At 37.1% G+C, this 26,670-nt stretch overlaps 1 protein-coding gene across 8 annotated transcripts in view; it reads right to left on the reverse strand.

The window, feature by feature from the left end:
• Positions 1-21,449, reverse strand: part of PPARG (peroxisome proliferator activated receptor gamma) — a 128,867-nt gene extending 107,418 nt beyond the window's left edge. For 2 of the 8 annotated variants that reach the window (XM_012785271.2, XM_012785266.2), the window contains exons 1-2: positions 19,769-19,903; positions 852-925 (exon numbers count right to left, since the gene is read on the reverse strand). The gene's annotated coding sequence lies outside the window, so the exon portion shown is untranslated. Of the gene's footprint in view, positions 1-851; positions 926-5,144; positions 5,230-19,768; positions 19,904-20,623; positions 20,739-21,432 lie in introns of those variants that run through there. The other 6 variants (XM_075996321.1, XM_075996324.1, XM_075996322.1 and 3 more) reach the window with 6 other exon arrangements.
• Positions 21,450-26,670: the final 5,221 nt, after the last annotated feature.

Here is a 26,670-nt window from a genome sequence, read left to right on the forward strand (position 1 = left end):
TCAGATTTTACAGTATTTGGGATTTCACATTTTGGGGTTTGGGATGCTCATCCTGTATTTGGAAACAAAGATCTTGTTTGCTACTAGGGCGTCACTGTTTCTAGGCCTTTTTGAGGAAAATGAGCCATCCTGTGACTTTTATGATTTACTGATATCAACAGTCCTAAAACTACATAAAAACTGCATAAAAAATGTTTCCTTCCCTTCCCAAACACACTTGGGGACTAAGAACTGCCTTAGAACCCTAGGATCAGGCCTCAAGGATATAAATTCTTAATGGTAGACTTCCCAGAACTTTGCCTGGAGCCCCTAAAATCATATGCCAATCTAGTCAGTCCCAGGAAGGAAGCAGTTTCCATGCAGGATACTAGCTGTGACTCAGCAGTTCTTCCTCCCGGAATGGAGCATGTCTGGATATATGGAACTACTTTCTCCTTTGTGACCAGAGACTATGACTGCATGGCCTACAGGGAGACCTTAATTAAGCAAGAGAGCTTAATTTTTATCTCAATTTAATTCTAAGTATCATAAGGACCTAAAATAATGTATTTGTAGTTATTACTTGGGTAGAAAAATAAGAGGAATGTAAACAATGTATCGAGGGTTTATTTTTAAGGATTTGAGTTATTTTTCAACTTCTAGGTCACCGTCCTATCTTTGTTTTGTCTTAGACAAATATGTTACAGTGTATTCCAACTGACTGGTAAATTATGTAGCAGAAAGTATTATGGCATTCAAAAACAATAGCTTTCTAAGAAATATTACAATAAAATACTATGAAGAATTTGCATGTTATTAAAAAGGATACTTTAAAATACACATTTAGTATAATAAATTCTGAGTTTACATACCGTTAAAGGGAGACTCTTTGAGAAAATGGCCTTCTCGCTGTGTATCTGTGGTTTAGAGTTGGTTTCTTTCAAATCTGAACAATTAAAAAGAAATAAGATTTTCAACACACACACCTATTCACAATCCTTACACAACTCTGGAAGCCAAAATGTACACACATAAGTAAATTTATTTTCTCTGTCGGACTTCATTTTGAATGTTTGCTTTCCTGAAGCTTATAATGCTTTGGATTCTCTAGAAATAACCAAGAGACCACAAAATGACTCATCATAAGTCATGGAGGGCTGGAAATCTTTTTAAATTATTTCATAAAAGAGACAAGGATTTGATTCACTTCACCTGCTATCCTAGCTTAGCCACTAACATGAGTTAAGGCCCTTTCCATCTTTTATGTCAAATTGATGATGATACCTACATTATTGTGCAAACTTAGTAAAACTAGATCTTAAAAGGATTAATAAGCTTGAAAAATGCGTGATAAAAGCCACACACTGAAAAAAATGATACTTAGTAAAACATAACCTCCTAAGCCTAAGGTGAAAGTACAGTGAAAGTACAGTGGTGTGCCACAATTTAGGCATGGCAGATGCTATATGGAGCAGATTTTTTCAGAGGAAGATTCAGAAAGCAGAGTATCTAAGTGAGTGTTGTGTAGGTCTTAGGATTTACATCTCTGCCTCTTATGAAGGACTCAAGGGTTCCAGAATAGCTGTATTTTCCATAAAGACAAAATAGCATCTAGTGCCAAAGTCTTATCATCACAGCCTGGACACTTTCAACATTCACATCCAGACTCAACATTCGGCACAGTTTAACCTACACAAAGCTCTACGCTTTTTTTCTCTTTTACTTCTGTACCTTTCAATTTAGAATTTACAAAACTATTTTATTACTTGATGCATGGCATAAAAGTAGCAGACCATGAAGAGAAAATGTTTTCCCATTTTCTCATCTGTAATATGAAAGAATATGAACTCCAGCCAATGTACTTTGCTTGTTTATTATTTTTTTCTCTAGCATTGTTTAGTACTTCTATCTGGAAATTGAAAACCTTTTCATGCAAACTCCATTATCAATAATAAAACAATTTTGTTTTTAGAATGGGAAAAAAACATTTTTTCCCAATAATTTTGTTTTCTTCTATAGAAAAAGCCAATTTGTCAGTGTTTTATGCCTGCATGTTTTCTGGCAATGACTGCTGACCTATAACAATGTACATAAACATTCTCTAATTTGTTAGCCAAAAACAAAAGGAGCAACCACACCAAAACTGTTCGTTATATACAACATGTATAATAAGAGAAATAACTTTATCTATAAGCGATTACTACTTTGACTTCTTTTTACATTTAAGGCAACTACAAAAAGTGCTCAAATATGTGAAAACAAAAGGAAAGAATATTAATTTTAAAATTTGAACAAAATCTCCATGTAACAAAGTAAAGAATGTTGATTCTAGGTTAGGATTAAGCCATACTATCTTTCCTTGATACTTGTTCGAATTTTCCTTTGAAATATATATAAATTCAGAAGTATTAAGAAGTAGACAGAGGAAAAGTAAAGATTTCTAGAAACTGCTATCTATCTATGCCTAGCTTATAATCCTAATAGTTGGATCAAAAAGAAAACTGGTGTGGTTTTCACTACTTTCAGAGGCAGACAGAATTCCATAACTTTCCCCAAACCCTCTTCCACTACTAAGATCAGTACTCTCCTTTATGTCCATTCCGAATTGCAATGCATTTTAAAAGGAACAGCCTCCAGATATAAAATATGGTAGGGAAGAGACAAGATCCATTCGGAGGGTAGCACATATCAAGAATTATAGTTCTATCACATTTTCCACCTGGTTAATTAAATAAAGGTGGATTTATATTCATTATATTATAGACTCCCCTACTCAGCCCTGTAAGCCAGAGAACCAGGCTATGAAGACTGCAGACAATCCTCACACTTCAACAGAACGCACACAAGATGAAGGCTGCTCATAACTGCTTATTCAACTGTTTATATTTGGGATAGGATTTTTACCAGTATCTAAGTAGGTAGTAATAGAGGGCAAGGGCAATTTACTCAGACTAATTTGTCTGAAATGGAATAAATAGTAAAGTTGACTTAAGAAACAGAAAAACAATTAATAATAGAAATAACTGAAACCTTATCAAAGGATGACTTCCCGCAAAAGCTCTGGGCCTAGATAATTTTATAGGTGAACTTTTTGAAACTTTCAAGATGATTTTCTTGCTATATAAACTCTTTCTGAGTAGAAAAAAACATGGTAACCAAATTAATTTGTCTCATTAATACTAATATTACATCCTTACAAACAAAATTATCAGTCCCATTATTAATACTGATATTAAATAACTAAAATGCTAATTAACAAATTTAAGAATTTACTAAAAGAATGAACCACCATAATCAAGTTATATTTATCTTAGAGAAGCAAAGAAGATTTAATATTAGAAAATCTAACAAAATGTGTCTTTATATCCTTGCCCTTGGCACTCTCACCCACAAACACATCTATAGTTCCCAAATCTTTATCTCGAACCACAGCTCTTCTGTTGAGAGTTCTAAATGAGTGCAATTCAACACACAATTGGACCATTCCTCATTCCTCACAAAATTAAAAGGAATTCCATTCTTTACTGGGGTCTTTCAAAATATGTGAAAGGAGGCTCAATCCATAACCACAAAGCAGCCCTTCTCATATCCCCTTTACTCCATTTCTTTCCAGTTTTTTCATACACCATATTACCCAAAATGTCCCCTTCACCAAAAGCCCTTCTACCTGAACACTTTCTCCATTTCCAGCCCAGTAAATTCATAACCTCTTCCTCTTCCTCTCCTTCCCCTTACCTTTTTATGTATGGCAACCTAAATTTTCTCCAGGTTTTCACGACCAGTTCCTTTCTACTCATTCTCTACAACTTTTTCTTAAGAAATATAGGAACTGACTTCATAAGATCAACTTTTTTTAAGGGTAGGGGAAGTGGGTATTGTACTGTCAAATGAAAATTCTCTTTGGTGGGTTGGAAGGAGGTGGAAGGATATGAACACTTCCAAATGGCTAGTTTTTGTCCCCTCTAAGTAAACACATGGTCTGTCCCCTACCTCCACTGTATCTGATTGATGCCATTAGAGACCAGACTCAAGATGGGTCGATTATATCCTTCACCAGATTTTTACAATGCTTAAACAAAATTTGCTTTATTCAATTGACCTCTGCATTCTGAGATGACAAAATAAAATGACTTTATTTGAATTAAGAGGCAATTAACAGAGGGGAAAAAAATAAAGAGTTTCCTAACAGTGATGATGGCATTACTGAATATAAATTAAAGATTTAGTTATATAAGGTACCTGGTCACAAGCAACAAGAATAGTTACATGCAAGTTGCTTACTACTTACAAAACATATAAACTGATTTGCAGTGAACTACAACTACTAAAAGTTTAAATTTAATCCATGGTTATAATCCATGGTTAAGTATAATTTAAATATGATTATACTTATATAGATCTAATTGTGAAATGTGAATAGTGGTGAAGGGATGTAGACATCTCATTCTCCAGAAAGTTAAATGCTGGAAAACTAGGCTCGTGTGCAGAACAGTGTGACTGGGTTCAGAATGCCTGGATTCAAATCCTAGTTTTATCACCTGGCAGGTTATTTTACCTCTCTGTTCCTGTTTCTTCATCTGATCTTAATAATGCACATGGTTGTTGAAAGAATAAAATGATGTATGCGATATGCTTAATATAGAGCCTGAAAGAGAACAAGTGCTCAGTAAATACTATTACTATCAGTAGCTAGATGATTTTTTTGGTGCTTGAATTAAAAACGGAATACTGCTTTAGAAGGATGGTCAAGTGACATTTTGGTTCAAGATTTAAACTAAAAGGTAGAACGAATGGAAAGAAAGGATCCTCCAAACAAACATTAAATCATGTGGTTACATTTATAAATCGATTATTATAAACTAAATTATCCTAATGAGTAATATCACTTCACAAAGTTATGACAGCAATTTGGGATTAGCAAGTAAAATGAGACTGGAGATTTAAAATATTAAAGCAACGATTATTTGTTGCACATCTGCTATTTGTTATCAGCGTTCCAAACAATGGAGATTCGGAATGAACAAAACAGACAAATATTACAGCTCTTGTGTAACTGCAAGTATGAAGATATAATAAAAATTAGATTACAAAGGATCATCTGCTATATCTGCCATTTGGAAAAAAGAGGATAGAAACGAAGGTTGTTAAAGACAATTAGTGGTTACCTCAACAAGCCACTATGCTTTACAAGAATTTCCGAGTCACAGTCCACAGACCTCCTTCTGCCATTTGAGGATTAGAGATTCAATACTTAAAAAAAAAATCAAAACACATTTGTGATATCCAATTTTATTTTGCCTCAGAGCAACATAAACATTTTGTTCACATTAAATTCAGAACAAAAACATCCCTATTTGGTCATTTGATTAGTAGATAAAAATACACTTCACTTCCATATTATAGTTACAGAGAGGAAAGGAAGAGAGCCTCACAGGGAGAATGAGAGAGACAGAGAAATAAGAAAAAAAGACAGAGCATAGGAAACACAAAGAATAAAAGAAGTGGCAGGGGAAGGGGGAATAAGAGACAGAGCTAGGGCAAGGATTGAGAGGAAAAGGAAAAGAGGAGAAAAGAGGGAGGGAGGAAAGAAGGAAAGAAGATCAAAAAGAGAGAAGAGACTCAGAACTCAGAATTAGTCACAAGTAACTGTTTCATAGTCAAGCTCAGCTGTTTACTTTGGATATAAGCCTAAGAAAGAGTTATCATTGGTTTTTTAAATATTAAGAAATTAAGAAGCCACCAAAATTACTCAGCCCCCAAATTTTCCCATTGATAATGACACATAAATGCTACCTTAAGGAAACTACCTTTGTTTTTCTCTACATTCACAATGTCCCTCCTTCTGTGCCTGTGCTCATACACATCTCCATTTGAAATGTCTTGTCTGCCATTGCCCCACCTTCATGGAACAATAGTCAATAAATATTTATTGAGTACCTACTATATACCAGGCACTGTTCTAGGCATATATAAAATTCTGACACATATTTTAGTGAAAAGTATAAGCTGCTTTAATAATACACAATGAAAAGTGGCTATTTTAACAAAATATTCTACCAGACTTAAAGTGAAACCAAGTTTTTCTTCTGCAGCTAACATTTTTCTTCACCTGATACCTAAGCACTAGAATAATCCTTGTGAAAATAATATCCTTTATTTGTGTAAAAACATTCTAGAATCCCCCCCAATACAGTGAGGCTATCACTCCTAAAGGAATCTAAGTACTCCAGATCCTCTGAAATACAATTAAACTATGACCACACTAGCTGCTAAACAATGACAGTAACTGTTTTCTGTTTGTAATAACTAAGTCAAGTAAATTGAAAGTTATTTAAACTTTCACCCACATCAAAATGGCATCCCAAAGATATCCCCAAATGGGTAGTCATGCCAGATCTTGCTCAACGATAGCATGACATCACAGGAGCAAGAACAAATGATCTACAGATCGGCAGCCTGACAGCGATTTACGTAACTCACTTCTGCAGAAGTTCACATTATTTGTGAAAAATATCACATGAAAGAGGAACTTACTATAAATATTAAAACTGGAAATAAATGAATGGCTGAGAAGGCATAAGAGAGTAGTACTTGCTTTAAAAAGAATTGTGGAACTAACTGCACAGACATCTTTAAAATCAAAATTGCATGCAAATTTAGGTAAATGTAATTACAAGGACTACAAAAATGGCCAGAAACTGAGTAGATACTGGTGTTCCCATAGAGCTAATATTGAGGGAAATATGTTCTCTTAAGTCAGTATTAGAGAATAGGGAATCATAGCACCTTACCATTCCAGGCTTGGTTGCCTTATAATGGAAATCCTTTTCTCCTTCCTCTTTAGCTATCTCAAGCCAAGAACATTTTTTTAAACATTTGAGGTAAAATTCACAGAACATAAAAGTAACCATTTTAAAGGGCACAATCCAGTGGTATTTAGTACATTCTTACAGCTGTGCAACCACCACCTCTCTGTAGTTCCAAAACACTTTCATCGCCTCCAAAGGAAATCCTGTGCCCATCAAGCAGGCATCCTCCTTTCCTTCTGCCTCAGCCTCTGGAGACCGCTAATCTGCTTCCTATCTCTACGGACTTGCCGTGGATATTTTATACTAACGAATCACATACGTTGATTCCATTCTTGTTCCTTTTTCTATGTATGTCTTAGTACTTTTCATAAGCCTACTCCGTCCATCTCTGAACTTTCTACTCTAGTTCAATTCCCTCCTTCTCTACGAGGTTTTTCCTAGCTGTACTCTCCACTCCATGCTGACCTTATACTTCTCTGAATTTCTGCATTTGTTTCTTGCCTTACTTATCTCAGCCCTAAATCATATATACTGCTGTGAATTTTTGGTTAACCATTTCAATTTTATCCCTTTTGACTCATCTAGATTATAGACACCTGGCTAGAGAAGCTTTGGTATCCCCCTGTGTGCCTGGAACCTTCTCGAATGGGTGTGCAATTCATTGTGTCCAGCAATACATGAAGGAATAATAAATCAAGAAAACTGAAGTCTCGATGATCAATGAGAGGAAGCCTCAAACCTGTGGGTTCAGTTCTTTATCTTTCCTCCTATCATCTCCTCTCGGTAAGAGTAGTGTGTCCTTGTGTCCAGTAGGGCACCTCTTTGCCCTACTAGCTGAACAGGTGTGATAGCAGAAGGAAAATGGCAGGTTGCCCAAGGGTGGAAAGGATGGAAGTTCCTGTACTGATCTTTAGTGAACAGACCCCTACCATTGTTCTATGTCCACATATGAAGGCCTACCAAGAAGAGTGGGTGTCCAAAGATGTCACAAGGCCATATAAGAAAGGACCCATCCATTTGCTTTGCTTTTATATGTAAATTAGTTTTTCTGTCTGGTATTTTGATTTGAAGTTGCTCATAAACACTTATCTACCTTGTAAAAGGAGATTAACTGTTAAATAATTATGATGATAATACCTGTGATTCATATATGAAATAGCGGAGCAATTAAATTAAATTATATATTATAAACAAATGAATAGGCCAAAACTTGATAGTTGTATCTCACACTTAACAAAGTTTAAGAAGGGAACCAGTTTTATTTTATGCATGAGTAATAAGTCTGAATAACATTTTGTGTTATGCATTATTATAAACTTTTCTCCAGCTCTAGTACTGAGCAGAATTTGTTGCAGTTGCCACTGGAAGCCTCCAAGCGAGAATGTGAAACAGTGCTCTGGCCCGAAGGCCATTAAAAACCTGTTCTTCTGACAAGAACAACTGAAAGATCCAACCTAGAATGCTGAAGTCTGTAATTAACATTTTTTCCCTTTCATATCCCATTTTACCTGCTTTAGAATAACAAAATGGAAATTTCTTCTGGCATGAATTTGATATCATTATGTATCATAAAAATGTTACATAAAATAGAAATTAACTTTGTAAAGAGTAATTTAGGAAATTCCCTAAGAATGTGGAGAATCCCATATAAGTGATATTGAAAAAGCACACACTTATTCTGAAAATAAAATCAAGGTGAAAAGTATTAATAAGGTATTTAAAATGCACCCAGCCTCCTATGCTATAGGCTATAAATTAGGGAAGGTATGCAGTGTGCAGAGAGGTAAAAAGAATGAGAAGAACTACAATACACATTCCTATCCTCTAGGAACTAACAATTTTGCTTGGGACACAGAACCTGTCCATAAAAATTATAAGACATGACAGCAAATAATCGGCAAATAAAATGTGTAATACAGAATATAGAATAACATTAGATTACATTTCAGAGTAGATCTACCCCCACATTATGCTTTATTTGGGCTAAGATTAAAATTAGTTTGTGTTTTCTGAATTCAAAAGCTGGTGGCCAGGGTAAATATTTTACACACATGTTGTATGATAAAGGAAATCAACTTGACATTTAAAAATTAATGGTCACAATAAAAACAAATTAATTGTGTGTATGTATCGTGCTTTGTTAGAATAAAAGATCATTCTATCAAGCGCAGTCAAATATACAGTACGAACTGTGTGAATGGCCTAAAGACAATTTTGCCAATATGCTGTATTCAATCAGTTAGTCACTTTCTCAGCTTTTACTGAGTTGTGGTAATTTGCCTGCCCAGTGCCAGATGCTGGTTCGTCTACTCAGCATGGTATAGCCTCAAGATGCGAAATCTTTAGTCTCACCATTTATAAGGCCATATTTTCAGGAGGGCAGATTTTATTTTCTGTGTAAAGATATACAGTACTTGCTAAAAAGCAAGTGGTCATTCAGTAAACGTTTGTGGAGTTTATGGAATGGAATAAATAAACTCCGATGAAATTTGCAAAATTTGAAAGTTTTGGTTATATATGCATTGAGTTGCACTCCAATGCTCCATAGCCCTGTATAGAAGAAACAATTAATTCTATTTAACTTTACATCAATTCCTTCAAAATTTATTTTCCTTAATCATTTTTTTCACAAAAAACTTGTGTCGTTCAGAATTTATTTTTTAGTGGTTAAAAAGATATTTTCTGGCAATTTAAAAACAGAACTGAAATGGTAGTTAGACAATTTGTGAATAAAGAAATTAGAAATAGCTATAATAAATAATTTGATCAAAGGATGGTCATTTAAAATAGGATCTGGGTCTCCTTTTACTCAAATATTATATTCTAAATACATAAAAGTTCTTAATTGGCTTTTAAAGAGAAAGCACCCAACTTTATTTCCGAAGGAAAAAAGTATTTTTTATCTTAATAGGGTATTCTCAAGGAACTTTTTTCACATTTTTGTTAGATGTAAAGAATGTTTTGTAAATTTATTTATTTATAAACTAAATCCACTTGCATAATTAACCACTTAAATAAATCCACTGTGAGAACATTATAAAATAAATAATCCTTCTGCAAAGTGAATAATCATTTTGTCATTTGGATTTTCAAGAATAGTAATACCTTATTAACAAAGGATGTGTTCCTACCTCCTTTGTTAATAACGTCATTACTGAGATAGAAATAAATTGATATAATAAATACATTATATATAACATATATATAATGATTTTGCTTCCCTTACCTTGTACCTGACTCAGAGGGCTCCACCCGAGTCCACGGTGCCCAGCAATGTGGTCTAGTTACAAGGCACGGGCCAAGTTACCTCCTCTTAGTCATCGTCTCTCCCACTGAAAAATGTTCTTGTTAAATCTAGATAACAATAATTGTAAACTCCAGGAGGAATGGAATTTGTCTGTTCGTTGCTTTATCCTCTTTATCTAAAATAGCTCTTGGCGCAAAGTAGGAACTCAATAGATATTTTTGAATAAATCAATCTTCATTTAAAAAAGAACTTCGGTCTCAGTAGATTTGTTCTCTGAGGTACCATCACATCAAGTCTGTCCTACCCACAAACAAATTCTAAGATCTATAAACTGAATTTTGTTAGCTGTAGTTTACCTTGGCCTATATTAAGGATTAAATCATCAAAAGTGGGGACACAGACGTAAGAGAAAAAACATTTAATATCACTCATATAAAATTTCTAAGAAGCTTTTAAAACTTTAAGATAAAGGTTATTCTATGACGTGATACAAGTTTCACAAAAGAAATCCCAAAAACAGTGACAAGAAAAATATAATATGTAGCCTATGTCAAAGGCAAAACCACTTGATTTTCCCCTTTGGGATTTCTAGAACAATGCAACAGGAAAAAACGAAGAAAAGAATTAATTCAGAGTCTATTACTCCTGTGTGTGCACGTGCATGTGTGTATTTATACATAAATATACATGACTTTACAATATCCACACCGATGTTGGGAAACCCCTACTCACTTGCTAGTTTAGAGCTCTTGTTATTTTTAAAATTATCACAAATTATATCAAGGGCACATAATGACCATTTGTAGCAGAAATTTACCTTTGCATGCTCCTGTATCACTGTTATTTATGATTACGAGTTCAACATTCTGTCAGGAGCTAGAAAACCAAATAACTCTATCATGAGATCATTCAATTTTAGAAAAAAGGAACATAATAGAAAAAAAATTACAATAGGAGGACTTTTAAAGTAAGTAACTCAGGACACTACTTTTTAAAAGCTTTATTTGCCAGTGCATGCTAAAGATCAAATAAACTGCAGGCCCAAAGAAATTAACAAAATCAGATTTTGTGAATGGCTGAGAATATTAAGAGGTCCTAACACAGATGGGATTTTCTCCCTATCCAAAATAGAGACCAGTCAAGTAAAGAGCACAGGGAAGTCCAATATATGAAATAAAATTAAGTGTGAAATAAAATTTAAGTATAATGGAAAAAAATTCATGTAGTACCTAACATTTATCTTCAATGACTTTAATTGGTGAATTGGTTGTTTTCCCCCCTACATTTAGATGCTTTTCATAAGGTTTCTGGCATGTTCCTCCTTTTCTCTTCCCCCTACCTTGCTTTTTCCTTTCATTAATCAAGAGAAACCTCAAAGTCACTGGGATGGTCGGATCTCACAGGCTGAGAACTTGTTCACCTCCAAGCATTTCATGAAAAACCTGGTTCTTATTAGTAATACAAACTCTCGCCATGATATGAAAGTTTGACAAATCTTGCAAAATAAAAAGTAATGACTTAGAAACTGAAAAAAAAATTTTGTCCTGGAACCCTGCTCAAACAGCCTTCTGCCCCCACTCCCCGGCTCGCCTTGTCCACCCACCGCCCCGTTCTTCCCGCCTCATCTCCACCTTTGGTATCTTCAGTCTTACATTACCTATACCCTTCTCCCTGTGAGTGCTCTGTGGCTTCATGTATGCGTGTGCATGTGATTTGTCAAGTAGATCACACGCTGCTAGAATAGTTACTTGTGTCTCTTGCTAGTTTATGCCCCATCTATGCCCAGGTAAAAAAGAAAAAAATAATAATAAAATAGCTGGAAGATTCTTAATGTTTCATTTACTCTTTGCCTTGATCTTTACTGATCAGCCATAGACATACTAAAAAGAAGAAGAAAAACTATAAATGTATACTTTTAATTACAGAAGTAATTTTATATTACTGGCTAAACTCTGGAAAATAGAGAAAAATATAAAAACAAACAAAAAGCCCTCTATGTCTTTTTAATTTAATATAACTATTATCTTTTTTTAATATTCCCTTCCAAACTTTTTCATGTACATGTGTTTTTATAAGGTTACAATCAATACTGCACATACATTTTTTATTCTACTTTAACTTAATACTTTTCAGAGTTGCTAGTAGTTTTCTAAATTGTCATTGATAATTGTATAATATTCCACCTAGCAATTATACCATAATTTCCTAACCATTCCCCTATTATTGAATATTTAAGTTACTTCCAAATGTAGGTTCTTTTAACAATGCTTTTATGGAAGTCTTTGTGTATTTAGCTTTTCCTACATCCTCCGGCCCTTTGGAAAAATGTCCTAGAAGTTGGGGTAATAGCATCAGTGTACAAAATATTGCCCAATTGCTTTCTATGCAGCCTGAACTAAATTACAGTGACATCAGATACATATTATATGAGTATACATCTCTTCAATCCCTGAATTATAGGATTTAAATTTTTTTTAAAAAAAACTATCATCAACTATCATCAACCTAGTGAACCAATTTACTAAGAAGGAAATCTTTTCTATTATTATTAAACTGGAATTAAAGTTTACAAATCCGTATCTTGTAAATCTGTTTAACACGAACCAGTCCTATAGAGCTGGATCATCCTCAGTGATTTTATAAATCTAATCTTTGAAGCTGTGGTCTTTGAATTGAAGACTCAGGATTCCTAGCAACAATTCTAAGCTAAAAAGAACCAGTGAGGCTCTGTCAAAGAAGTGAGCCAGCTAGACTCTCCTGACACAAGCTCATTGACAACACTGAGCTTTTCTAAGTAATAAAATGACACGCCAATGGGGGTGATTTTACAGGATAGTCCCAAGAGGTTCTATGACTAGGGAAAAATACAGCAAAGAACTAAAAATAATCCAAACTAAGTGCATTGACAAACAGGCTCCAAGCTACGAGGTGGGATGCAGGAACCATCCTGGACCAGGGGTTCCCAAACCCATCAGAATCCCTGAAACACAGATAGCTAGGCCGCACCTCCAGAATTTCTGACTCCCTAGGTCTGGGGTAGGGTCAAAGAATTAGCGTCTCCAACACATTCCCAGATGGTGCTGATGCTGCAGGTCCCAGGACCACACTTGGAGAACAATTGCCTTAGACTATTTCCTTATTCTTTTTAAAACATTTACTAAGTGCCTGCTAAGCACTGTGCTACATGCTGGAGATGGAGAGATGAGTAAAACCCAGTTGGTACCAGCCTTCGAGAAACTGATAATCTATAATTTTGCTGTCACTGAACTGCTCTATTCCTAAAAGGCAACAAATTTGAACCTTGTTGAAAGCAAAGTTTAAAAATATATTATACAGCCTTTAAATAAAATCAGGATGTTTCTAAGCAGTTCCAAATGCTTTAGGAAAACACAGTAATTCTACATTGCCAAATGCCTGGGTATTCTCTTCACTCTTCTGATCATACTGACATATGCAAATAATTTTTTAAAGTTTCTACTTCATTTATATTTATATTACTCATATGTTTGTTCTCTTTTACAAACTTTACCCACTATATAAAACAAGAGAAAGAATTTATATAGGCATTTTTCTGTGTGCAATCAAAAACTTGTTTACACAGGTAATTACCAACAGACAGACAAGAACATTTAGTAAGGTAAGACTCTGGGATTCTCTGTTTTAGATTCATAGACTTTAGGAAGACTACATAAAAAGTAATGACAAGTAAGCAATGTGCTTAGTCATTAGGCATGAGGATGGCTTATACCTAACTGCTAAATACCACCTATTAACTGATTCACAGAATTAATGAACTTGCTTTTGAGGTGGCTACTAAGTTTCTATTTCTCATAGAGATGTATTGGCTTGCCATAACCATTTCAAAAATAATAGAAAAATTAAGCACATATGAAATTTTATGATCTATGGATCTACCAGAAAATTAAGCATTATTTATATTTCCTTGGCACATTATTTTCAGAAGTGATTAAAAAGTCCTTATCATTTCAATCTATTAGGAAGCTACTTCAAAAGTCTGGAAGAGCTAATTCATGAAGAGACCTGATAATTTGTCCAATATCACAGAGAAAATAAAAGACATAGTAAAGAGGTGATATTCAGATATTTTATTACATTAAGCAACTACTAGCTCTTAAGTCTTTTTTTCCCCCCCTGGATAAAAGAGGTAACTTTTATTGATCAACTATTACGTGCCCAGCATGTACTAAGTACTATCAGCTCTGATGATGGTTAATACATTCCTCACAATATCAGTAATTAGTTATAATTATTGCCTATAATTATAGATCAAGACATAAGGAGAAGAGAGATTAAAAACTTGAACACAGTCATAGCTCTTAAGTCTTAACTTTGATAACATTTCCTAGGCAAATTGATATTTCAGAGTAACTGTTTTCTTTGAGGGCAAAAATGGTTGGAGGAAGATTTGTAACTTGTCTTGATTTTTAAGAGAAAAAACAAAGGCATGGTTGGTGAATATATCCTTTTCCTATCACTGCTATTCCAAATGATTATTTTCATATTTTGCTTCCCGGGGGCTGGCTTACAGCGAAATTGGGACATGCATTACCTTAATTTTATTGTTCCCTCTCCTGGTCTCTTCTTTCAAACTCCAAATATGTTTTCTATTTCTTAAAGGCCTTGTTTTCAGATAGCAAGGAAACAAGGAACTAACCTTTCACATTTTTGCTGACAGTGGTTTAGTGAATTAACCCTGCTAGGAACATTGGCATTTTAAAAGTAGACTCCAAACTGTCAAATGACAAAGGCATTTTTAGAGGTGAATGACAGGCAGAGGGGTAGGATCAAGGTTAAGAATTTCTTTCCAGAACTACTTCACTGCACTCAGGCAGTCTGACAGTTATGTTTCCCCACTGCCCTGGCTATAAAGGAATATTTATTCCCTAAACATACAGGATGAAGGAGTTACCTTTTTCCAATCCCTTTCCTAGATTATCTCCTAAAGCAAAGTATAGAGCCAGGGAGTAACAGTGCTAAGTGGCAACTTCAGAATTTAAAGCTATTCTAAAATCCTATGATGTCATCGAGGTACACGGTAAATTCTTAGAAACCAATCTTGTATTTTAAGACTATACACAGTAATCATGCAACCTTCTATTGTGGGCGTTGAACACACACAGATCTGTTACACTCCTACTCAGGGTATTTCCCTATTTCTCTAGCTACCTCATATCTGCCTTCTCCTTATCTGTGGCAAACTGTGAAGGACTTCTCACCCCATGTTTATGCTAATCTGAACTCTTCCCAGAAAGTCAGATAATTTGTCTCCATACATCTTACCCACACTTAATTCTCCCAGATGAGTCCACAAAATAAAGGTTTTTATTTTTTAGTGAAGCAGTTAAAATTAACCATAAATTTATTTTCTAAAATCGATAAAATGGAATAAAAATGTTTCCTAAACAGATACTGAATCAAACTGAACTAAACTGTTAATACTATCTAGTTTAAATCCTGATCCTAAGGTTTAAAATCTCTATTTCAATGGATTCAAGTTGCATGGATTGATGATGTCATTTCTTTCCTTTATATCTGAGAGCTATCAATAGGGAAAAGAAATCTATTGTACTCTGTCCCCAAAAAGATTTTCAAGTTGAGAATGGCCTGGCCACTGGAAAAGCTGAAGGTACAGCAATGACCACGAGAAAGCCCAGATGTTAAACTAAGAGAGTGGCAGTTAACGCGGCTCCCAGATCCCTCAACCCCAGGGGAAATTGATGAGAAGACAGGGACACTCACCCCACACCCCACCTAACCTACAAGCTAGTCTTTGCCTTCCACTTCCCCACCCTTTAAGTCCCTGCTTGGGCTTTGCAGCTCCACACTGCAGCAGGCAGAGCGGTGTGCCAGTCCTCCGTGCGGACCAGGCCTGGAGAGGCTCAGAGGGTCCTCCTCGGTGACCCCAGCCCTCCCACGGCAGGCACGGATGCCTCTTCTCACCCCATGCAACTGTTTCTTTCAGATCTCCCACTTGGGACAGGCCTCCTATTTGACATATTCAGTCCAAGTCCCTTACTTTTCTGTAGAGGAGATACTTCACAATAAGATGTATTGTTTAACAATTCACATGAAGAATTCAAAATTTATTATTTGGATGGTGCATGGTTCATTCTTCTATGCTTTTCTAATTGCTCCTTACTAGTAAATGGGTAGGTTATTAAGTGGCATATGAACCTTTCAAGCCACTGAAACACTATTTTTTGGTTCTTCCTTGTTGAAAGAGACCCGATTTTAAGGACAAGCAGAAGTCACTATTTAGTCTTTTAGGTTCCAACACGAAACTGTCTTCTGATTTGATGGATCATAGGCCTCATAAAATAAACTTGCTCCTGGGTAACATACATTAAATACTCACAGGTACGCCATAAAAATATGTAAAGAACAGAGCTTTATCAAATAAAAGCACAATCTGTGTCTTCTAGATGCCTCAGATGTACAATATTAACAAAAGAGGGTCTACATCGGGCTCACAAAGTTGGAATAAAATATTAGACTGATGTTTGTCCAAAGTCATCCAGGAATAAGAAATGTAATTTTAAATTGAATAATTAAATATTCCCAGAAATATTTTATAAATTGATCATTATGTGTGAAGCATTATCTTCATTCTTAACAATAATCTCAAAATTAGTAGTAGGGTGAACTGTGAACCTTTGTAAAAAGTTAGCAATGACATAGATAACCACAAAAGTTCTCTTTAGATGATCAGCTCAATTAAATTCAGGACCTTGTCATACCATTTAGGATACACAGATTTGCTAAAAAGTCTTAAAATCATACCAAAAAAAAAAAAAAGCAAGGAATAATAACTGCAATACTTTCCCCATTTCACAGAGGAGAAAACTGAGTTAGAAAGGATAAGTGACTTGCCTCAGTTATAATAATTGAAACAGTTAAAAATATAAATACTCATACTATGAATTACATACTCAGTATTAAAATACTGATGTGCATTTACTGTTGAAGAGAAATATTAAGAATATATAACTGATCGGGTGTCGGGAGGGTGGGAGGGGTGCGGAGGGGAGGGGTATATACAACCACAACGAGTAAGATGTGCAACATTTCGGGGCTGGACACGCTTGAAGCTCTTACTGGGGGGGGCATGGGCAATATATGTAAACTTAACACTTGTACCCCCATAATACGCTGAAATAAAAAATATATATATATAACTGTTTTTGTAAAATAATAATTAACGTATATACTATTATCAGTGATACAGGTCACCTTAACATCTACAGAAGTTTTCCCTAAAATATGGCCTATTGTATTTGAGTAGACTTCCTTCTAAGAACCTACTTAAGTGTTTTAGGTAAACAAAAATTAAAATATGTTATTAAATAACAGCTTTAAAACATATACTGCATAATTCCCCACAATCCACCACTGTACTGTAAGAAAATACAAACAGTAAATAAGAAACCCCAGGAAGATTTCAAATAACCATAAATTAAAATTTTTGATGTACCATGCTATGAAACTAACCAAAGTATGGTACGACAGGGCTGTCTATGCTTGCAAGATAGTTATTCACGGATCTTACTGTTCTTTTGTAAAGTCAAATTAGATCAGTTTCAAATGACCTATGTAAGCAATTAAAATCGCTACCCTTCACGTTGTTTTTTAGGCCTTAAAAGAGAAAGAAATAGCTGATGTAGAGAATTTACTAAGAAAAATAAGAAAAGCAAGTTAGAAATTCAGCTTAACAATTTGTGGCGGGGGCCACATATGTTTATGCTTACATACTAGTGACTTAAATGAAGTTTTCTTGATTAGTGATTTTTTAAAAATCCTCTACAGATATTTATTTAGTGGAATCCTGAGACCAAAAACTTCTTCCAGTACATTTGCCACACCTAATGACACTTATTATATTTCCAAGTTCAAGTGACAATGAATTCAACAGAAAGACATCCACAAATTAGATTAATATTTTCTGTCCTATGCATTGGGCATATATAGATCCTATGAAAGAAGTGAAAGTATAGGCCAGAAAGTATAAAACATTAGGAAAATATCATTTTAACATATTTTTCCTACTTCACGAACGTCTCCTGTTGTTAACAACCATTTCATAATTTGAAAACTATATGAAATGTATTAATTTTTGTATATGTTCTCACAATAGCACCTTTTCCACGGCTTCCACACACATAATTATCTTGATAATTAAGGCTAGTGGCAAACTTTCTTATTTTCAGAGAATTACAGAAGGGATAAAATAAGTATTTATTTATATTTATATACTTATGATTATAAAAACAATTAGCCGTGACTAGTAATCCATTTCTAACTCATATTTCTGAAGTCACACTTCTTCTCCTGTATAAATTTTTATGGAATCTTCATAGGAATTTTCAAATATTGTGATTTTAAAAAAAATTTAATCTAGAATTTTTTTAAAAAGTAGTTCTGAAATATACATATAAATGGACACTAAGGAAACTAGTTCCTTCAAAGAAAAAATTGTATTTTATCATTTAAAATAGCAATCACAAAATATTTTCAAAGTTCTCTTAAGTTCAATAAAGAATATGATGCTGGTGGACATTTTAGTTTTAATTTGAAAAAATAAATTATATTCTTTTCAATGTAAAAGAATGAAAAAACAGCATCTAAAAAGTCTTCAGCCTGGAATTCTCCAAAACTTTATACTTCATCGATGCCAGAGTTTTACAGCAGTTATTGTAAGAATTGGACACAAGCTTTTAAACATGAAAAAGAGTTTTTGATTTAAAAATAAAAGCATCATCAGTGTTTTTTTCCTTCCAGTGGGTTGCAAAAGATTGAAATGGCCACCGTTGTTTCTAAGATCTGTTAATTTAAGATATAATTATCAGCAAGTTAAATATCATATAATTTAAATAAAGGAGAAAAATGGTGTAAAGTCCACAATGAGACAAAAATGGATAGTTTTGTAACATACTTCACTTTTTTGGCTAACAAGACATTAGCTTTTAAGTTTTGTATATTAAAATGAATTACGGCGCCGTATTAAGCGAATCTGATCGAAAATACACCACACAATAATTACTTTAAAACTCGAAGTCTCTTTTGAAGTATCCCTTCAAATGCTAACTGGTGGCATCTATGAGTGTTTTCTGCCAAACCTCGAGCGGAAGGTCTTTAAGAGAAGCCGCGGCAGGTCGCGAGTCCCACGCCAGGAAGGTGTCCCAACCAGCCCGCGGGTCGCTCGGCCGCAGGCGGGCGGCCGCCACAGAACACCTGAGGTCTGCGGACGTTTGCCCGGGTCCCTTCAGAGAGTAAATTATTCACGGCTCTTTAGTAACTCCAGTTAACAGTCTGTTTCATGAATGACTGAGAACAGCCGAGGACGCTCAAATACTGCGAACCAAAAGCGCGAGTGTGGCAGCAACAGGTACCAGACGGCTGCGTTCATCTTTCTGTCTGGCTGTGTACTCAACCACAGCTCACACAGAGCATGTTCTGCCCCTGATCTCGAAAGGAAAAGAAGTAAAACTTTAGTTTCTTCATGACAGATGACTATTTTTTAACTTTATTTTTCCTAAAATAGTTGACATTATTCTTCCAACCGTTACCCTCAGACCCCAGTGAATCAGGTCCCTGCTATAAAACAGGAACAGCGCGAAACAATAACGACACAAGGGTAACAGGATCATACTCCTGCAAACTTCGGACGCATCACCGACACGTTTCAACAAAACGCAACTAGAGTGAGCCAACTCACCTAAGCAATGGGAGCTAAGGAGAAGACTGGGAAACGCAGCCTCGGGGTCACCGGCAGAGGTACAGCCCGCTGCTCCACCTGCCCACGGGCTTATACGAGAGCGGCGGGCCGGCCACGCCCAGTGTCTGCCCCTCGCCGCGGCTCCTCCCCGAGCGCGGGCCATAAAGCGCCGCACGTGCCCGCCCCGCGCCCGCCCCGCTCGGCCGCGGGGTCCGCCGGCGCGCCTCGGCCTCCCGCGGAGCGCCCGCGGGGAGCGGGGAGCGGGCTCCCGGCCCCCGCCGACACCTGGGCGGGCGGGGAACCGGCCGGCCCCAGGGCCCCCGCCGCCGGGCCGCGCACCCCGCGGGGCCGCCCGAGCCCTGCACACCGAGGAGACCCTGGGCGAGCGGGCGCGCGCCTCCCCCGCGCAGGCCGCCGCCCCAAATCCCCTCGAGCAACTGCCGACGCGTGCGCGCCGGGACGCGGGGCCGGTGTGCGCGTCCCCGCCGCCTCGCGCTCGCACGAGGCCGTCCTGGGAGCCGGGCTGCGGGCTGGGTCCGCTCGCGCGGGCCGTCCGCGCTCCTCCGTGCCGCGCCCCCGCCGCGGTCTGCTCTGCGCGGGACGCCGACCCCGACCCGCGCCCCTCCGCGGTGCTCTCGACCCTGCGCTGCGCCACCTGCCAGGCCCGTCCGCCCGCACCGCCCCCTCCTCAGCCCGACCCCGCAGCTGAAACCCTCCGCCCGGTTCTCGGCCCGCGGCCGTCGCCCAGCGTCCGTCCGACGCGGCCCCTCCGGGCCCCGGCCCCGCGGCGCAGCCCCCCGCGCACCCGCCCCGCCGGCCGCGTGGTGCCGGGCGCCGCGGGCTCCGGACTCTGACCTGCGGCGGCGCCCCTCTCCCGAGTCGCGGCGGCCGGCCGGCCGAGCGCCCCAGGCGGCAGCGGCGGCTCGGCCGGGCTCCGACGCGGTGGGCCCCGCCTGCCCCAGGCCGGGGCGGGCGCGCGGCGGGCGGGCGGCCCGCGGCGGGGCCACGTTTCGCCGGCGCCCGCTCTGCCCCGCGCCGGCCACCTGGTCTCGCTTGCTGCGCACCGCCGCCGCCGGGAGGCGGCCCAGAAACGGTCCGTGGCACAGAGGGGCCCGGCGCTCGGGAAGACGCCGCCGTCGGGGAGAGCCGGCGCCCCGCCACGGCGCCTCCCGCACGCTGCCCCCGCGCCCTTCCTGACAGAGGCCACTGAAGCCTGTTGGGACCGCTCGGTTTTCATCTTGTGGCCCGTGGTGCTGCACACTTTCAGAGCCCCCTTTTGCGTTTCTAGTTGATTTACATCGTATTCACAAAGTGACTGAGTTTTAGTTTTACTCATTAAAAGCATTTAACTCCTTAATAGGGTTTCTTAAATTCTCGGCAATGCTTCTTACCCCGAGGGACCCAGACACACGGCGTGTGTGGGGCGTGTGTGCCTCACGTTGTCAAGTTTGAGGGACAGTTCTGGGCCTCCCGCACCAAGAATGTGCCTGGTAGACCCTGAGCAGTTTTCTTCTGCCGCTTGCTCCATCGTGGCCTGTGCAAAGGCGTTTGGCGCATTTAGAAATTCTCTGGTCTCTGGGACTTGCGGCCTTTCCCTTTTTCCAGTCCTGTTTTAGGCCTGGCCCTGCTTGGGGAAGCAAAGATGAAAAAAGCCTCTGACTTACCAACTACTTGCTCAGGATGCTCTCCAGGCCTTAGCATCTCAATTGGTTGTTCTTTTCCCTCCAGAACAGAAGGTCCTCATTTGTGGTTTGAGACAAATTTTTGCGAGGATATGTATCACAAGGGAGAAGGCTCAGAGTTTAAATCAACAGATTTCATGTCCTTCCTCCCCATTCCCTAAAATAAGAAGAGCCACAACTTTTACAGATTTGTCAAAGAAGACCATCATACTGACCACTGAAAGCCCCCACTGTTTTTGCATGCCATTTATTTAGGTGGTCAGGTTGATTCGACTCAACATTCCACACCCAGGCATCAGTGCTGCAGGCATCCTACTTCTTGTTAATTCCAGAGTTCAATATGCTTTTTTAAATAACAGCTTTATCGAGATATAACTTACATAATCTAAAATTTAAATACCATATATTTAAAATATATAATTCAATGAGTTTTAGTTTATTGACAAAGTTGTGCCACCAGAACGGTAATCTAATTTTAGAACATTTTCAGTACAAAGAGGAACCTCCTCCCCATTTACAGTCATTCTCCCTAACCCTAGGTAATTAATCTACTTTCTGTCTCTATGTATTTACCTATTCTGGACATTTCATATAAATGGAATCATACAAGATGAGGTCTTTTGTGACTGATTTCTTTCACTTAGCATAATATTTTTAAGGCTCATCCACGTTGTAGCTTGTAATATTTCATTCCTTTTTATGGTCAAATAATATACTATTGTATGGCTATACCACATTTTGTTTCTTCATTCATCAATTGGGGAACATTTAGGTTGTTTCTACTTTGGGGCTATTATAAATAATGCTGCTATGAACATTTATGTCCAAGGTAATTTGTGAACATATATTTTCATTTTACTTGAGCATATACCTAGGGATAGAATTGCTGGATCATATGATAACTCTATGTTTTTAAGAAACTACCAATCTGTTTTCCAAAGTGGCTACACTTTCCATTCCCACCAGTGTTGTATGAGGGTTCTGATTTCTTCACATCCTTGTCAACACTTATTATTTTTTTTAAATTTTAGCTAACCCAATGTGTATGAAGTGATACCTTGTGGTTTTGATTTGCATTTCCCTAGTGACTAATCATTTTTGAGCATCTTTTCATGTGTTTATTGGCCATGTGTGTATCTTTTTTAAAAAAAAGTCAATTCAAATCCTTTGCTCATTTTTTTTTTTTTTTTTTTTTTTTGAGACAGAGTCTCGCTTTGTTGCCCAGGCTAGAGTGAGTGCCATGGCGTCAGCCTAGCTCATAGCAACCTCAAACTCCTGGCTCAAGCAATCCTCCTGCCTCAGCCTCCCGAGTAGCTGGGACTACAGGCATGCGCCACCATGCCCGGCTAATTTTTTGTATATATATTAGTTGGCCAATTAATTTCTTTCTATATTATAGTAGAGACGGGATCTCGCTCTTGCTCAGGCTGGTTTCGAACTCCTGACCTCGAGCAATCCGCCCGCCTCGGCCTCCCAGAGAGCTAGGATTACAGGCGTGAGCCACCGCGCCCGGCCTTTGCTCATTTTTAAATTGGGTTATTTTTCTTTTTATTGTTGAGTTGTAAGAATTATTTTATATATTATGTATACAAGTCCCTTATCAGATACATGATTTGCAAATATTTTCTCCCGTCTGGTAAGTTGTCTTTTTACTTTCTTGTTGGTGTCATTGGAAGCACAAGAGTTTTTAACTTTGATAAAGTCCAATTTATCTATTTTTTCACTGGGGTCACAACAATGACTAATCCAAAACTATGAAATTTACTCCTAAGTTTTCTTTTAAGAGTTTTATAGGCCTGGCTCTTACCTTTAGGTCTTCAATCCACTTACATTTTTCTTTTTTTTCTTCCTTTCTTTTTTTTTTTTTTTTTTTGTAGAGATGGAGTCTTGCTATGTTGCCCAAGCTGGTCTTAAACTTCTAGCCTCAAGAAGCCTCACTTTAGCTTCCTAAAGTGCTGGGATTGCTGGCGTTAGCCACCATACCCAGCCCACGTTGACTTAAATGTTATGATATTTTAAGGAGATCTATAGATGGTGAAGCTTATAAGTTATTAATACAAGAGGTTAAACAATGTAAAATGAAATAGTATAAATCTGTTTTTCAAACTTCTAGTCTAGACCCATTAGTTTGTTATATTAATAAAATCAGTTTGGTGAGTCATAACCAATACTTTCTTTAGTCAAGTAAAAAGAAAAGAAGAAAACAAAAATGATCAGAATGCATCTTCTGTATTAAAGAAAGTGCTGCTTCATAGTTTTGTGTTATGTATGTGTATATGTTTGAGTGTACCAGGAATTGGTGTAAAATGTGTTTCTTACTGTGGGCCACATTTTTAAAAGCTGGAAAAACACTGTATAAATTACAGTTGTAGAATTCTTTCATTCCACAAACTTATTGAGTGCTTATTTTGTGCCAGGCCCTCTGCTAAATGCTGGGAATAAAATGATAAACAGCACATGGTATCCAGCCTGCAACAGCACACATAGGCAGTATGATCCACGTGGAGTTTCTAGAGACAAAAGATTATGCCTGTTTTGATCTTCCCCAACAACGAGAACTCCTTCCAAATATTGGTGTTTGGACCCCTAGGACTTTTGTTTTTTTGCAATTAATGCCCAGTTGTTTATCTCACTTGAGACATATTTGCTTTTCTTCCAACCAGTGGAACTTTGTTCCCAAGTTCATAATTTCATATTATGTTTATTATATTGGGAGGGGAGTACAGGTCTGGTAATGGGAGTTGACCATAACTGAATTGGTTTCCATGTTACTCCAACTATATTTTAACTAGCCTCACTAGCCAGATCTCAGTATTTTTAAATAGTGGTATGTTACTTTTTAAGGGAAAAATTAAAACTCATACAAAAAATTTTATTATCTAAGAATTCTTCAAAACAGGCAATTGGCATTAATAGTGACCAGTAACAATTTTGCAGATTGGGTTTAGGAAAACTAATGTGCTGCATTTCCAGTCATCCAATCAATTCACTCATCTACAGCAGCTGTGCAGTCAGGGCTCTGACATTTGCTCTTCCTCTTTATCTGAGACACCATTTATCAATCTTTGAGCACTATAAATTCCCAGGAGATTTAGAAGATCTTAATTTAAAATTTAAAAAATCATAACCAGTTCAACATGCTGGACAGGTTAAACACACACACACACACACTTTCACAAAAGTTTCTACCTTTTGAATGACTCTAACATGTTCCTACTTGTGATTTTTAAATCTAGTTGTGAAATTTTACCTGCAACCTCCCAATTTTACTTTGAATTATTAAGGTCCTTTTCTCCTCCTTTCTCCATTCTGCCCGCTCTAATCATGTCCTTCACGAAATGATATGCCCATTTGTTACAAGGTCTTAAGTAGCAAAGTCAGGCTTGTAGCCCTTTCTTCTAACTTCAAATTGCTTCATCCTTTCCTTATACTTTACCTCTCTGCTTAACTCAGCATTCTATTTCTGTTTTGAGTGATTGCCTATAACAAACAAAAAAAATTCTGGAACATTTTAATAAAGTCATGACTCTTGATTATATTCAAACCTTTAGGTTAGAATATAACTATGTATTGGTTTTTAGAAAACTATGGAGAATATATTCAAATTAATATTTTTTCTTAATATCTTAACTTAGAGCTTTCTTTTAGGTAATTTGAAAAAAATGAAAGAAACATAATTTAAGGCCATTTCTTCAATAATACTCTTCAAAATATTGACTGAACTAACTCCCTATTTTTCTTTTACTAATCTATTTTTGAAAGCATTTTATATTTCATAATTTGTAAACACCTATGAAATTAATAATGATATTTAATTTCAAGGAAATTTCATTTGGTAATTATAACAGTTTTCAGTTTGACTATTTCAATTTTGAGATGTTAATCATTTGAAAACATATTTTAAAGGTTCAAAAACACTTTTGGTTTTCAGGGAATAAAAAGGAAGCCATTTTCCCTGATTTCTCAATATTTCTCCACTTTTTTTCCTAAAAATTAACCTACTGTGTATATTAGATTGGCCTCTAAGTATCAAGAGGTAGGAAGTAGAATGAATAGAACGTTAGGAAGAAGAGAATTCATCATTATCTTGGAATGGCAAGTTGTCCTACTTTCTACTTGTATTTTTCTTTCAAGAATTTTCTAATCAAGTACTAGTATAATGGCATGAGTTCTGGCCTTTATTTCTGCTCATTGAGACTTAGAACAAGAGATTCGACTTCTCAGAGGCTTAGTTTCTTCACCTGTAAAATGGACATGTAACATTTACATAATTTCATCAATGAGATAGCATGAAAAAAATGCCAAGTCAGGCTCCCATAAGAAACTCAATAAATGTTATTTATCAGCTGGGTGAAAGCACTGAGAATGTTTTCTCTGCAAGGAAAATACTAAAATACAGTTTGGACACTAAATTTTAGAAGGTTTTTAATATTTATGTTTCCTATTTAGTTATCAGTCTACATGGACATCCTACTATCTCTTTCTTTCTTGCATGTAAAAAAATGACTAGTTTAATGAGTAGATTTTTGAAATAACTATGAACCCCAGATTTCTGCATGAGAATGGTTTTCTCAAGACACCTATGTGAATTTATAGGTCCTGGGCTTTTTCCTATAACACTAAAACACAAAAACAAAAACTTTTTGTTATGGAAAACACTAGATATAGAAGAAGAAACAATATAGTATTATGAACCCTCCATGTACTCATAACCCAGTTTTAGTTCATAGTCAGTCTTGTTTCTTTTATACATTCAACCATGTCCCTCTCTCCTGTATGATTCTGAAGCAAATCCTGGACAGTGTATTTCATCATAAAACTTTCAAACAATTTTAAAATATTGTTTTTAAGTCTTCTATTTAAAAGTTGGTCAAAATGATTTTCTCTGGTATATTTTGGATTTATCATAAAAGTTTCCTTACTAACACTTTTTCAACCCTTAACGTCTGAAAGGGTGAATGACCTCATGGGCAAGTTGTAAAGTGTGTTAATTCCTGGGAGGACCATTGTGCACACACTACAGCCTTCCAGAGGACTTAAGGACATAAGCATGTTCAGGCTGAGAAATGCGCAAAAAACCCAGACCTGCGGAAAGGCAGGGTAGTTTTAGTTACTGAAAAAACAAAAAAACAAAACATGTACCTGTGCCAAGAACAGATTACAGCAGATACCGATCTCTTAACACATTGACTGCCACAAAAGAAAAAAATTTTTTTTCCT

The sequence above is a fragment of the Microcebus murinus genome, chromosome 21 (assembly GCF_040939455.1).
Source record: "Microcebus murinus isolate Inina chromosome 21, M.murinus_Inina_mat1.0, whole genome shotgun sequence".
NCBI classification, from domain to species: Eukaryota; Metazoa; Chordata; class Mammalia; order Primates; family Cheirogaleidae; genus Microcebus; species Microcebus murinus.